Below are 15,757 nucleotides of genomic sequence, written 5' to 3' on the forward strand. Positions count from 1 at the left end.
TATGTGTGTCTCTGCATGTATGTATGTGTGCATGTCTGTTTATGTTTGTCTGTGTGTGTGTGTGTGTGTGTGTGCGCACATGTGCATGCTGGGAAGGAGAGTCAGAGGAGAGGAAACCATGTCCAAGTTAGCCTTTCCTGTCCCTCGTTGTGTCCTCTGAGAGGACTATCCCTCGGGATCACTCTCACCTGAAGAGACACAGGGCAGCCTACTCCCAGCTCTGTTCAATGCTGCCTGAAGGTGCTGTGATGTTTCTTGGCAGCAGGGAAACCAACCAGCTCGAGTGATTCTCCTATAAAACTCCATTGTCTCACATGAGTTAGAATCCCCCAGGAGGCCTGTCTTGGTTTGAGTCTCTTCCAGAAGGGTCTCTCCCTGAGAGAAAGGCTTGAGGGAGGGAGTTTTCTTGGGAACTGGTTCTAGAAAGAAGGAGGGAAGACAGGGGGAGTGGGGCAGGAACCAGAGACCAGTAGGGATGCATCACCGGGGTTGTTGCATGCTTCAGGAGCTTTGGGCTATGGGGCTCCCCAGCATCTCCTGAGCTACCAACCTAAAGGAGGGGTGGCTGGAGCATTTCCCCACAGCTCCTGTTCCCTGTGGGTTCACTCCTCGGCAGGTCTGGGCTGTACTTGGCTGACCAGGCAGCACCTGGAGGTGGGATGCTGTCAGCAGGAGGACCTGCCCGAGCTCACGTGGCACTACCCCCTCTGCTGTGGCTGAAATAGGAAGCAGTCAAGGGGATGTGATGTAGGGCAACAGAGGTGTCTACCGCAGCCCCTATCCCCAGACTGCAGAAAGAAACAAGAGGATGCTCAATAGCAACCAATACATAAGACCCCTGAGAATGAACTTAGGAAATGTGTAAGATGTGTACGAAAACAGCTGTAAAACTCTAATGGAGGTCATAGAAATACTTGAGTGCAGCCAGCTTATCCTTGGCTAGGGAGTCTCAATAGGGCAATGGTTTTAATTTCCCCTAGATTAATGTATAAAGGCAAGGTTATTCAAATCAAAATTCCTATGCATTTTTTTTTTAGGAATTTGACAACATGAATAAATGTGTGAGAATAACCTGCAGGAGAAAACCCAACAATCAGGGAACTTGTCCTATCAGATATTAAAATAGAAGGTAAGTAATTAAACCACACTTGGCACTGGCATGGGGATGGACAGATGAATCAGTGACATGGAATAGACTCCAGAAACGGATCCGGGGACTTAGTAGGGGCTGTTTTGTTTGTAAGTGACAGAAATCCAGTGGGAACCAGCGTAAGCAAAGAAGGAGTTTATCAGAAGGATTGTGGGGTGTCTCATGGGATCTCGGGGCAGGGGTGCAGCTGGGGCTCATGGTTCAAAAGGGGGACTGGAGCTCTATAGAGGACCCAGGAAGTTCTTTCTGTGTATCAGCTGTGCTTTTTTCAGAGCATCTTCCTCATTCTTCTCTCTTATTGCAGGATGGCTTCTCTGCTCTTCAGTTCACATGCTTACAGTACTCCTGGGTTTTATAGCCTACATATTCTCTCTCTCCCTCTCTCCCCCCGCCACCCCATCTCTTTCTCCCCAAACTCCCAGGGAAGACACTGATTGGCTCTCTTTGGGTCAGCTAACTCTGTGCCAATAAACTGGAGCCAAGGGTAGGGTCATGTCATGGCATCTGCTGTAGTGACCACATGGAAAGGAGGGGGAGGGTTTACAGAAATGTGGTGATTGGGGGATGGAGGCAGGGATGTGCAAGCCAAACAATAGATATCTATTATATCCAAGTGCATATAGGAATTTAGTAGATAGCTGTGATGTGATAAGAAATATATATTTGGTATCTGTCCCCAGTTCCTGACACACAGCTCCTAAATCCCTTGGAATTTCCTTGGTGATAAGAGCATCTTTTGTTCTAATGAGGCTCCTCTTGGTGGAGTCCTTCCTGGATGGCTTCAGGATGGGGGCTGGTCACCAGAAAGACCAAGCCATGATGAAAAACTTGGAACTTTCAGTCCCACCCTCCATCCTCCATGGAGAGGAGAGAGGCTGGAGACTGAGTTGATAACTGATCAATAATAATTGATCATGCCTATGTGGTGAAGCCTTCATAAACCCCCTAAACTTCAGGGTTTGGAGAGCTTGTAGGTTGGGAAACACATTCAAGTATCAGGAGAGTGGGGCCCTCTCAACTCCACAGGGACAGAAGCTCTTGCGCTCAGGACCCTCTGGACTTTGCCTTATGAAACCCTTCATCTGTCTGCTCATCTATATCCTTTATCGTATCCTGTATCATAAATCAGCAAATGTGTTTCCCCGAGTTTTGTGAGCCCTCATAGCAGACTGTTGCACCTCATGAGGGCTGGTTTACAGCTGGTTGGTCAGAAGAACAGATGACAATCAGGACTTGTGATGGTATCTGAAGTGGGGACAGTCTTGTAGGACCGAGTGCTTAACCTGTGGGTCTGTGCTAACTCCAGGTAGCTGGTGTCATAATTGAATTGTAGGACACCCTGCTGGCATATGCAGAGTTTGAGAATTGACTGGTGTGTGAAAATCCCCCACATTTGGTGTCAGAATTGTTGTGAATAGAGGAAACCAGAGTTTTCCTTTAATAATTAAGGAGACATTTCAAGTCGGAAATGAAAAGATGCAAATTCTGGTGGGACACTTATCCAATTCATTGACCTCATCACTTAAAAAATATTGGGTGATGGGATAATTCATTTCTTATGTGCCATCTTTCTCAATTCTGAATGCCTGGAATGCTACTTCTCAAAAATGCCAGTTCAAATATTACATTTTATGCTGACGGACCAGGAATAGTAAAATTGGTACGGAAAAGTTATGGTTACCCCATAGTTTTAATAAGAGATGAAGAAAACTTCAAATTTCAAAGCTTAAAACCCTTTCTATGAAATAAAACTCCAAGAACTTCTTCCCCCCTGAAGTCACATGTTTTGCCAAAAATAAACTCTTTTGAAATAGCCATGGAATGCATTCCACCTGTATGGTGGAAAACTTCCTGTGGATAATATCTTTTTATTTATTTATTTATGGCTGTGTTGGGTCTTCGTTGCTGCGTGCAGTCTTTCTCTAGTTGCAGTGAGCAGGAGATACTCGTCGTTGTGGCGCGCGGGCTTCTCATTGCGGTGGCTTCTTTTGTTGAGGAGCACGGGCTCTAGGCACGCGGGCTTCAGTAGTTGTGGCACGCAGGCTCAGTAGCTGTGGCGCACGGGCTTAGTTGCTCCGTGGCAAGTGAGATCTTCCCGGACCAGGGCTCGAACCCGTGTCCCCTGCATTGGCAGGCGGATTCTTAACCACTGTGCCACCAGGGAAGTCCTCCCATGGATAATGTCTTAATGCCCCTAAATGATTCACCGTCTGGAAATCAACTGATTTCCCTAAGGACCTTCCACCAAACACCATACCTTCAGCACATACATTTAGCATAAATTCGCTCATATTCAGATTTTTCAATTATAGTGCTTATGTTGCCATTTTTGTCAGGATAATAATAGCAGGTACCAACAGTTCTGTTTCTGTAATCTAAAACCAACTAAAAAGGAAAGTAGAAACCTAGATGCCAAAATATTTCATACTTAAAGGCAAATGCTTTAAGTTAATTTCCACGCAGCACATAATAACCAGGTCTATGCACTTGCTACTTCTTTTCCAGATCAACAGTTTGGAGCAGCATTTGAGGATCCACTCAACCTCCAAGGTGACACATCTTGGAACAATTCTGGTAAGTATCCAAGGTGTGGGGGAGAAGAAACATTCCTGCTGACCTAGAGATTAGCCAAGTGAGGCATGTGCTGGAGAAGGGTCTCTTCCATGGTCATCAAGTTCATGTTAGGGCCATATTAGTTAGCCTGTACCAACAGATGTCTGTAGAAAGCCATTCGGATTTGCAACGGCAGGGAGGAGGACCCGAGAGAAGAAGAGGAGGAGACAGTGTCTCTCTCTCTCTCTCTCTTTTTTTATACGTCCTCTCCCCCATTTCCTACTCAGTGTCTCTTGATGGAGTGTAGAGTCTGCTGGTTGGGAAACACAGCTGACACATTTTGATGAACGATGGAAGGGGAAAAAACCCATCCAGGGACAATGGAAGTGGAATCGTCCTCCTAAGGATGCCATACCAAGCCAAAAGCCTCCGAAAAGTACCCCTGTCACTGGAACATTCTTCCTCACAAATGATGCCATCTTCTTGGTTTTGCTTTTGAGGTCAATAGGTATCTGGTTGCTCTTAGGGATCTTCAGCAATTTCTGGGCTTTCTTCATATCCTTCTCTACTCGATGCCAGTAAACTTTTTTTTTTTTTTTTGAAAGTACAAATACTTTATTGCTCACCTTTCACACAAAGCACACCTCCAGCCATTTTCTTTCACAGCTTGACAATATTCACATGTACAAAAACCCAGCAAGAAGCGTCATGTAGATTTCAGTAACGGTGAGCGTCAAACATCAATGCAGCCAGGCTTTTGTTTTCTGCAGCAATAATAAAGGGCCTCCTGCTCTAAGCAAAAATCTGTCCTCTTATTGGTAGAGCATTTTTTCCATTACAAAAAAAGTCTCCTGCCCAAAGCAAAATAACTTGTATTTGCTGAGCCAGTGGTATTAACTTGTGCATAAAACAAATTTCAGCTTGCTGTTTCTTCTAGCAGATTTCAAGTGAAAATAAGGTTGAAGGAGGAACTTGCTTTGAATGGATGCCGGTCAGTTTGAATTGCTATCCTTAACTAAATGCCTACATGTACTATAGGTTCACGGCTTAGTTTGCTTTTATAATCTTTATGGATTTTGGTGTGTTCAAGGTTTTCAGAGTTGAGCATATGGTACAGTATTCCATCGAAAGGATAAGGCTACTGAATGTGCTATCTGCAGAAGGACTCATTTAATAGGAACTGACCTCAAAGTTCTATCATGAAGCAAATGTTGCATAACCTCTCAGAATAAAAAGCCAATCAGGACAGAACTGTGCTTGGAAAATAGGCCTTAGAATACTTTAAGGAAAATACATATAAATGGATTGTTAATATGAGGAAGGTTTCCTAGTTGTAAATCTAAGAAAGATGTAGGAGAATCTTCATTTTTCAAAACTGCGTATTGAAAACATGAAAACTACTTATTCAAGTAAGCTGCCAGTACACTTTGATGCACCCAGCATGGTTTGCAAACTGAAGGAGAAGAGAGAATCTACCTCTCACAGATGTTGCAGCCAACTTTCCAACCTCTTGGAAAATGAACCCCATGTGCCATCCAGGGATGCCTCCCATCATCAGTGGGGTGGTCACACTAGCCTTTTCTGCACGGAGCCCAGACTCCTACCCAGACATGACTGCTCTTAAGCAAATCATGCGAGGTCCAGTGGTTCAAAACCTTCCTCAGAGTTTCCTTGCCTGGACACAGCCATGTAGGCAAGCTTGTCTCCTGAGGACACTGCAGGGGCTCCTTGTGGCCCCTTCAAATTATCTTTCCCTTGTCATGCTTACTGCCCTTCTCGGCGAGCTTGAAGCAACTATAATTAAAATTATAATTATAATCCTTTCGTACCCTGAATTCCCTTGCTCCTCTTTCCCTCTGTCTTTCTCACCAGGCAAAACTCCAACCCCAGTTAAATTCTTTTCCTCTTGCTCTGGTCCTGCACCCAGGCAGGTGGATGTGGCTGTATGAAGCAGCTCCAATAACAACAAAAACACCAGCACAGGGCTTCCCTGGTGGCGCAGTGGTTGAGAGTCCGCCTGCCGATGCAGGGGACACGGGTTTGTGCCCCAGTCCGGGAAGATCCCACATGCCACGGAGCGGCTGGGCCTGTGAGCCATGGCTGCTGAGCCTGCGCGTCCGGAGCCTGTGCTCCGCAACGAGAGAGGCCACAACAGTGAGAGGCCTGCGTACCGAAAAAACAAAAAACAAAAAAACCCCACCAGCACATGATGACCTGTCTGACTTTAAAATTGTGACCAACTTCAAGTGACTCTTCATCACTGCCCGACATTCCTGCAGGTTCTATACATTGATCTGCTCTCCATTTCTCCAAGATCGTTGTTTTATAATTTTCCCTCTCTTGATCCTTCCTCACTTTCAGTCAATGACCTTGCTTCTTACTTCACTGAGAAAATGTCTGGTCTGATGAGAAGCCCCCCCACCCCGCCCCACCGACCCATACTCCGTGGTGGAGACCACCTGGATCGGCACTGATCTCATCTCCTCTCACCGATCGTGGGGGAATTCACACCCCAGCCTCCCTTGGAGGTAGGTTGCGTCAGTGTGACTGGCTTCTGTAGTGTGTGTCCAGGCCTGGCCATAATGCGTCCTACTTGGTCCTTCTCATTCTGTCTCTTTACTTCTCAGCTTGCCAGATGGAAGGGATCCTAAGGAGGCCCTGACGGACAGCAGAGCCGAGGCTGGCAGGGGCCTGGACCCCTAAGCCGCCCCACTGAGGAAACCTGTCCTCCTGTGTACTGTGATGTGAGTGAGAAACACGCTTTGTGATGCTAAACCACCGAGATGGGTGTTACAGCAGCTAAGGAGACACTCACTTTCCCACCTCCAGGTACCAACTCCCATGCCTGCATCTCCACCCACACACCTCTCCTTCCCTTTTGTTAATGGCGGTGGAGCCTCTCTGCTCCTATCAAAGACCCTGGAGCCCACACCTCCTCACTGATTCCAGGGCTTCCCTCCCCTCTGCACCCATGAGTTTTCTCTCCCTGCTGAGCCATTCCCACAAGTTACAAACAAGCTCTCCCCACTCCCGCCTCAGACGCCCGCTCTCTGGAACACGGACCACTTCAGCGAATTCTCAGCTTCTTTGCTTCTCTTTAGAGCGAAACTCTTTGAGTTGCTTTTTCGTTGTCTTCACTTCCTCACCTCCTAGTCTCTTTTTAATTAAAAAAAATTAATATTAAGAGATATTTCAAACCTACAGAAAAACAGAAGAAAAATAATCCATATACCCAGCATCTAGCTTTCATAGGTCTTAATATTTGGCTGCATGTATTGCTGATATATTTTAAAAATGATACCTACTCATTTAAAGCCACCAGCGTATCTGTTTCCAAGCCCATCCTGTCCCTTTCTCTTCCTAGGTAAACAAACCGCCCTGAAGTTAATGAGTTTTTGTGTTTTAGTTTGTTTACGTAGTATGTGCCCATTACCAAAGGCTAGCATTATTTTGTGTGTTTCTAGACTTTACATACATAATATCCTACTTATAAATCATTCTACAAGTTGCTTTTATTCACCCAACATTTTGTTTGTGAGATGTATCCATGTCAATGTATGTAGAAATATTTTTATGTCCATATAAAACCTCAAAAGGGTTCCATTTTTTGACTACTACAATCTCCCTCTCTCCCATTTTAATTTTCCTTCTGATGCTCAGTTGGGTTATTTTCAAGGCTTGGCTATAACAAAATTTTCAGATTTCTATTTCTTTTTGAGTAACTTTTGGAAAGTTATACTTGTTCTAGTAATTTGTCCATTCTATTTTTATTTTCAAATGTCCCAATATTGTTTATAGTATTCTATTTCTTTTTAATCTCTGCTATATCTGAAGTTTTATTTCCTTTTGAATTGCATTTTTTTCGTGATTGGTGTTCTCAGTCAATTTCAAAGAAACAACCTTTGGCTTTGCTGATAATCTCTGGTGAGTCTCTGTTTCCTATTTAATTAATCTTGGCTCTCAGCTTTCTTTGAGTTATTCTGTTCTTTTCCTAACTTTTCTAAATTTATTTATTTTATTTTATTTTTATTTATTTTTGGCTGCGTTGGGTCTTGCATTGCTGTGCGTGGGCTTTCTCTAGTTGCGGCGAGCAGGGGCTACTCTTTGTTGCAGTGGCTTTTCTTGTTGTGGAGCACAGGCTCCAGGCGCGTGGGCTTCAGTAGTTGCCATACGCGGGCTCAGTAGTTGTGGCTCACGGGCTCTAGAGCGCAGGCTCAGTAGTTTTGGCGCAGGCTCAGTAGTTTTGGCGCATGGGCTTAGTTGCTCTGCGGCATGTGCGATCTTCCTGGACCAGGGCTCGAACCTGTGCCCCCTGCATTGGCAGGTGGATTCTTAACCACTACGCCACGAGGGAAGCCCCCACTCCTAACTTCTAAAGAAGGCTATTTAGTCTATACTTTTCTTATTTATTTATTTTGGCTGCGCCGGGTTTTAGTTGCGGCATGTAAAAATATGGTTCCGGAAGGTGAGAGGACCATTCTGGTGTATCCTCAGGGTAGAGCAAGAAGCAGGAACTGGAGGGAGTGAGGCTGGAGCTGTTCCCTGATCAGGGATCGAACCCGGGCCCCCTGCATTGGGAGCACGGAGTCTTAGCCACTGGACCACCAGGGAAGTCCAGTCTGTGCTTTCTAATAAAAAGACGTGAGAATATAAATTTTCTCCTATGTTCTGCTTTTGCTGCATCCTACAAGTTTTGATGTCTAATATTGCTCAATTCTAAATATTTAAAATTTGTTGGGTTTTTTTTTGATTTATAAGACATTCGAAGTGGGTTTTTAAATTTCCAACTGTACAAGAATGTTTAAATTTCTCTACTTGTTAATGGCTTCTTACTCACTGAGGTTTGATGAGAGATCTATATGATATTCCTTCCTTGAGACTTGTTGAGACTTGCCTCCATCCTGTTGCTCAGCCAATTTAGTATAGATTCCAGGTGTGCTTGAGTAGACTGCGTAATTTTTTACAACCTTTTTTTTTTTTTATTTGCGGTACGCGGGCCTCTCACTGTTGTGGCCTCTCCCGTTGCGGAGCACAGGCTCCGGACGCGCAGGCCCAGCGGCCATGGCTCACGGGCCCAGCCGCTCTGCGGCATGTGGGATCTTCCCGGACCGGGGCACGAACCCGTGTCCCCTGCATCGGCAGGCGGACTCTCAACCACTGCGCCACCAGGGAAGCCCCGTAATTTTTAATTCTTTGGAGCAGGGTTTTATATGTGTTATTAAATCAAGTTTTAAAATTGGGTTTTTCAGATCTTCCATATCTTTGCTATTTTGGGAGGGGGGGCATTGATCGATTAGTAATTGCAAGAAGCATGTTGAAATCTCCCACCATGATGGTGGATTTGGTAGTTTCTCTCTGTAGTTCTATCAAGTTTTCCCTTTATATTTGTTGAGGTTATTTCATTTAAGTTCCTAGAATTCTTGTTGTTATATCTTTAAAGAATCTTTGAATCTTTTATCATTTTATAGTAAGCCCTCTATCTCTGAAATGCCTTTTCTGTGGGTCCAGGACCACTAGCCAATACATCCCTCTGAAAGCTTGGGTGCAGCCTTGGGATCAGCAGTCAAGCCTGGAAACGATGTCCAAGGTGGAACGGGAACGCAGGGCAGAGACAACATGGCGAGGAAAAAGGGAACGTGGCATGGAGGATGGACTTGGTATGCCGCTGGATGAGGTAAAAGGATGTAAGGCTTCCAACGGTTGACCGTTTCTTGCATCCTGGCACGTGTGATGCTGGTTTATGGTGGTGACCTATTTTATGCTCCTCCTGGGGGACAACAGTCACCTTGTGTTATGTGTCAGGCTGGGGCAGCGGGACCTGGAGAAACCAAGCAAACAAGGAAAAGATTACCGGGGAGTGTGGCTACATCCTGTATTAGTCAGAACTCCCTTTTTGGAAGTGGTAGAAACCAAAAGAAGAATTTATTGACTCATAAAACCAAACCTTGTGAAGGACAGGGGTGGAGCTGATCTTTGAGGCTCCTGGAAGGAACCCAAATGCTGTTAGGATGCTCTGTCTTTTTCTGCACGTTGGCATGTTTCTCCCAGATCTGCTTCTCCATGAGGCCATAACCACTGCTGCTAGCCATTCTAACATCCTCAGATCTCCAAAAGGGACTTCCAATTCAAACACGTCTGCAGAAAAGTCAACTTTAAATGCTTTGCTTGAAAATTACATAAAAGCAATAAAGAGAATGGAAAATTCCGTTTTCAATAAAACGAGAAAATAGACCTATCCACAGACAGCAAAATTCCAGCTGTGAGTAGGCAGAGATTGTGATTAGGAGAAAGGGAAGGTGGGAACACGGCAAGAGGATGGAGGGGCTGCAGCTTTCTGAAAGTCTGAGCAAAAATATGGCTCCGGAAGGTGAGAGGACCATTCTGGTGTATCCTCGGGGTAGAGCAAGAAGCAGGAACTGGAGGGAGTGAGATTATTCTGTTCACTGTTTGTTCAGTGAAGCAGAGGAGTTGGGGCTCCACAAAGACTCCCACAGTTGGGCCTTATTTAGAGGAAGCAGCTGAGGAGAGAGCCTTGGGCTGTGATGCTGGGAAGGACACTGTGCAAATATTGACCTAGGAAAATCCAGCTCATTCAATGACGAGTCCAAGACAGTAACTAGCACAGCACTGAGAAGATATACCAAAGGGAAAAAAATGTGGGAGACAGCCATAAAATTCACAAGTAGAGGAAGAGTACCCACCAGAAAAAATTTTGCCAGGGAGCAGCTGAAAACACCGATTGAACATTTTCCTAGGGATTAAAAAAAATTAAGCAATCATCCTGATGAAGGAAGATACAAAGGCAGAGGTGCAAGAGCTCAGAAAAGAGATTATGGGACAACAGGGGCAGATGGAATGAGAGCTGGCTGAATTTCAAGAAGCAATGGAAGGAAAACATCACAAACATTAGAGAAATGAAAATGAAATTGGGGGAACACACATTTAAATATATGACTTCAAGACAGTTTTTCTGAGATAAAAGAGACTTGACTCTATACAGGGAAAGAAAAAGCTCTATGCCAGGGAAAACTGATCAAGTTATTGAATTTTTAAAAATACAGAATTTTTTGAACAGCCAGGAAAAAAGTCAAGTCACTTAAAAGGGGATAAAAATCAGGCTAGCCTTGGATGCCTGCAGACCCATATCGAATGCCAGAAGAGATGGTACAAGATAGTCAGGGAAAGAAAACATGGGTTAGGATTTTATAAAAAGGTCACTGACAGTTTTCTCTCCTCCACCCCCAACTCCTTCTGGCATCTTTTTAGTGTCTCAATAGTTTCTCTTTCCCCGGAATTTGACAGAGTTGGAATCATATACTACGTAGCCTTTTTAGATGGGCTTCTTTCACCTAGTAATGTGCATTTAAATTTCCTGTTTGGCTTGATCACTCACTTCTTTTTAGCACTGAATAATATTCCATTGCATGGAAGTGCCACAGTTTGCTTATCCATTCACCTATTGAAGGACATTATGGTTGCTTCCAAAATTTGGCAATTATGAGTAAAGCTACTGTGGGCATTCGTGTACAGGTTTTTGTGTGGACCTAGGTTTTCTCTTGATTTAGGTAAACACCTGGGTGCGTTGTAAGGTAATGCTTACCTCACCTGGATTGTAAGGTAAGCCTATGTTTAGCTTTGTAAGAAACCGCCAAGTTGTCTTCCAAAGTAGCTGTGCTATTTTGCATTCTCGCCAGCAATGATGAGAGTTCCTGTTGCTCCACATTTTTGCCAGCATTTGTTGCCAGTGTTTTGGATTTTAGCCATCTAATAAGTGTGTAGTGGTACCCACTGTTGTTTTAATGTAAAATTCCCTAATGACAAATAATGTTGAGCATCTTTTCAGATACTTCTTTGCCATCCATGTGTCTTCTTTGGTGAGGTGGCTGTTCAAATCTTTTCTCCATTTTTCAATTGGGTTGTTTATTTTCTTATTGTTAAGGTGTTGTTGTTGTTTTATTTTGCCACACTGTGTGGCATGTGGAATCTCAGTTCCTCGACCGGCAGTGGAATCACAGAGTCTTAAACACTGGACTGCCAGGGAAGTCCCTTATTGTTGAGTTTTAAGAGTTCTTTGTAAATTTTGGACACAAGTCCTTTATCAGATATATGTTTTGCAAATATTTTTTTTCCCAGACTGTGGCTTGTCTTTTTATTCTCTAAACCATAGACAGTTTTGAACATGTATGATCTCAGGAAATATTGTTCTCACGAGCTCTTTTGTGTGTGTGCGGGCCTCTCACTGCTGTGGCCTCTCCCATTGCGGAGCACAGGCTCCGGATGCGCAGGCTCAGCGGCCATGGCTCACGGGCCCAGCCGCTCCACGGCATGTGGGGTCTTCCTGGACTGGGGCACGAACCTGTATCCCCTGCATTGGCAGGCGGACTCTCAACCACTGCACCACCAGGGAAGCCCGAGCTCTTCTTAAAGAAATTACTAGAGGAAGAACTTGAGTTAACCAAGGGATAACTGAGTAAATTTTAGTGAGAGGAAGGTAGTGAATGTTGAATATATTTAGTGTAGAAATAAGACTAAAACAAAAATTCAGTGGTAGAGTTGAGAGAAGGAAGGAGGGAAGATGGAAATACACGTTAATTCATTTGTTGTTCATAAAAAACAAATTTGAAAAGCTGCATCATTTTCTAAAAAAATATTATTCATCAAAAATATCCCATAAGCGGGGGCTTCCCTGGTGGCACAGTGGTTGAGAGTCCGCCTGCCAATGCAGGGGACACGGGTTCATGCCCTGGTCCGGGAGGGTCCCGTGTGCCGCGCGTGGCCGCTGGGCCTGCATGTCCGGAGCCTGTGCTCTGCGGCGGGAGAGGCCGCAGTGGTGAGAGGCCCGCGTACTGCCCGCGTACTGCAAAAAAAAAAAAAAAAAAAAAAAAAATCCCAGAAGAGAGAAAATATAAACAGACATTTCTAATAAAAGAAGTAGTTTTCAAAGAGCCAATAGCTTCCCCTAAAGGATCAGACTCAGATGGTTTTGCAAAAAATTCTAACAAACCTTTAGGGATTATATGGATACTGTTCCAGGGCACAGAAAAAGAGGGAAAGAAATCTCCAAATTATTTTAATTAAGGCAATACATCATTAATTCCAAAACTTAATAAAAATTACACAAATATTATTTACCTATTTTAGTTATAAATATTGATACAAAAATACTAAATAATATATTAGCAAATGTAATCCAGCAACACATTAAAAGAATTGGGACCCAATATCTATATACAAAATAGATAAACTACAAGGACCTACTGTATAGCACAGGGAACTATATTCATTATTTTGTAGTAACTTATAATGGAAAAGAACCTAAAAAAGAATATATATATAACTGAATCACTTTGCAGTATACCTGAAACTAACATGACATTGTAAATTAGCTATACTTCAATTTAAAAAATTGTTTTAAAAAAAGAATTGGTACCATTATGACAAAATGGACTTTATTTAGGAAATGCAAGGATGGTTCAATATTATCACCCTTCTACCCATGCTTAATTTTCATATAATAATAACAATATCACACTTCTACCCAACATGGGGCAACTGTTTTTCATTCCAGTAAAGACGCCCAAAAAAGGGGAGACAGAAAGTCCTATCATTCCCCTTATCCATCTCTGGGTGATGTTAATTTCTCCTCTAGCTCTGTCACAACCACTCCTGGATATTATGTGACCTGAAAAATAAAATTTAAAGTTAACCACCACCACCACTCTTTATATGATATGGGAGGAGAAAGGAAAAGGGGAAAAAGGAAATAACTGGTTAATGAATTCAAATCTGTAACAAGCAAGGAAGAAGAAATACATATCTGCTACAGTCCTTCTTTCTGTTATGGGTACAGAGCTGTAGTTCATCTTTATGATGTCATTCTTCCACTACCCATCCCCTGTTCCCTCTGCCCTCAGCATGCACTAAAGTAGGCAGACAGGGTGCCTTTTCCTGGTGGGAAACACAAACCTTCATTCCTGGAGAGTCGCTGGTTTTTCTGCCTTTATTAGGTTGTTGTAGTCTTCCATTAAGTTTTACTATAAGGCATGGGTGGACAAAGGGCTGCCCGTGAATCCTCCGAATTCTAGGTGTTTTTTTTTTGTTTGTTTGTTTTTCCGGTACGCAGGCTGTCGCGGCCTCTCCCGTTGCGGAGCACAGTCTCCGGACGCGCAGGCTCAGCGGCCATGGCTCACGGGCCCAGCCGCTCCGCGGCATGTGGGATCTTCCCAGACCGGGGCACGAACCCATGTCCCCTGCATCGGCAGGCGGACTCTCAACCACTGCGCCACCAGGGAAGCCCCGAATTCTAGATATACTCCTCCCTGCCCCTGTTGTGTAGGAGCAACCCCATTCCATCTTGATAACCATGATCGATCATTCCAGACAGTATAGTAACCTGTCTGTGGTTCAGTGGCAGGAGGGGCCCAAAATGGTCATGGGGATGATACCATTTCCAGTTCAGTGCAACCAATCATGTTTCCTCATGGAAGCATTTCACCCTTGGGAATTAATGACTCTAAAGTTGGTAGAACAGAAGCTAAATATGAGTTAGTTATTAAATGGAATAGGGAGAAGAACCCTTTGATTTCTGGACCTGTGAATCCAGGCTATGGGAGAAACCGTTCAAAGTCTACAGAGCATCCTGTAGGACAGCACCCCAGTCTCACAGGGTGTTGTCGCCCAGCTGGCACAGTTAGGCAGTGTTGACTAAATCATCCCACCAGAAGTCAGATAAGCTGCTTCTGGGCGACGAGGTACAAGGAAGGACCAGTGAATCCCATGGGCTTGAGCCCAGTGCTGTACTTCCTTTGTTGTAAAATGAGTTGCAGGCTCAGGAGTACGTTGTGTATACCACAACTGTGAGTAAGGCTTTCTGAAAGTCCAGGCATGAGTGGTGGTGCTGGCAGAAGCACTGCAGCCAGTGAAGGCAAATCTATAGGCTGAATAATGACTAGATATATATGCTGCCACCTCCATGACGTCCAATACCATTAACCAGTAAAGTGCTACTAGGTGGGTGACTGGCTGGTCTCCAACCTCCCCTCCCCCGCCCCCATCATGAGGTCCAGCTTTTGTATTCTTTCATCTGCATGATACCAGGGACACTTTGGTATTATCTCAATCTCTACCAGTACAGAGCAGATTTCAATCGATCAACCAAATTGTTAGAGCTGCTCTCAGCTCCTTTGACTAACTCAGTGAATCCAGAATCTCTCGGAAGTGCATTCCTATCAATAAAATAACTAGGTGTCACACAGACCTGTCTCTTTAATCCTACGGCTCAAAATGGGCAATGGTTAACGTCTCAAGTGCATTGCCAAGGTCAGCCTAGCCAGATCATGACCATGGTAGCTCAAGCTTGATCAGACCAGGTCCTGCTTCCTAGTCAGACCTGCATTGGCTGTGGGTCACCCCAGGGTGCCTCAAGGTGGTCACAGGCAGACTTCCACAGTGGGAGGAGTAGAGCATGGATACCAAGAGAGACCTGGACGGGTAGGGGAAAGGCAGGCATGCATCTCTCAGGGAGAGATGTGGACTGCAGAGTTCTCCTGTCTCACTCTGGACATTTACGACCAGAGACATTAGGACTGGCTTCCCTGAACCCGAGACCAAATGCCAATGTTACAACAATCAGTGAGAGTGCAACTGCTTTTTTTGTGGGGGGGGCAATTTCTTTGGGGGGGCGGTAAAGCCACAGAAAGGACATATATTCAGAGAGGGCAGCCTATACCTGTGTACAAATACAGAAGCAGTCCCCAAATGCAGGCTTTGTCCAAAAAGCATATCTTCAAGTTGGCCATCAGAGCCTAGGTGCATAAACTTTGTATTATACTCTTGTTAAGGGCTGCACTGTGTCCCCCCAATATTCATACGTTGAAGTCCTAACCTCCGGTACCTCACAATGTGACTGTATTGGGAGACAGGGACTTTAAATAGATAATTAAGTTAAAGAGAGGTAATTAGAGTGGGTGCTAATCCATATGACTGGGAAGGGGAAATTTGGATACAGACACATATAGTGAAGACACAAGGAGAAGACGGCCGTCTACAAACCAG

Source organism: Delphinapterus leucas, chromosome 19, assembly GCF_059928025.1.
Source record: "Delphinapterus leucas isolate spDelLeu-1000000601 "Yukka" chromosome 19, BTC_Dleu_Yukka2, whole genome shotgun sequence".
In the NCBI taxonomy this organism is placed as follows: domain Eukaryota; kingdom Metazoa; phylum Chordata; class Mammalia; order Artiodactyla; family Monodontidae; genus Delphinapterus; species Delphinapterus leucas.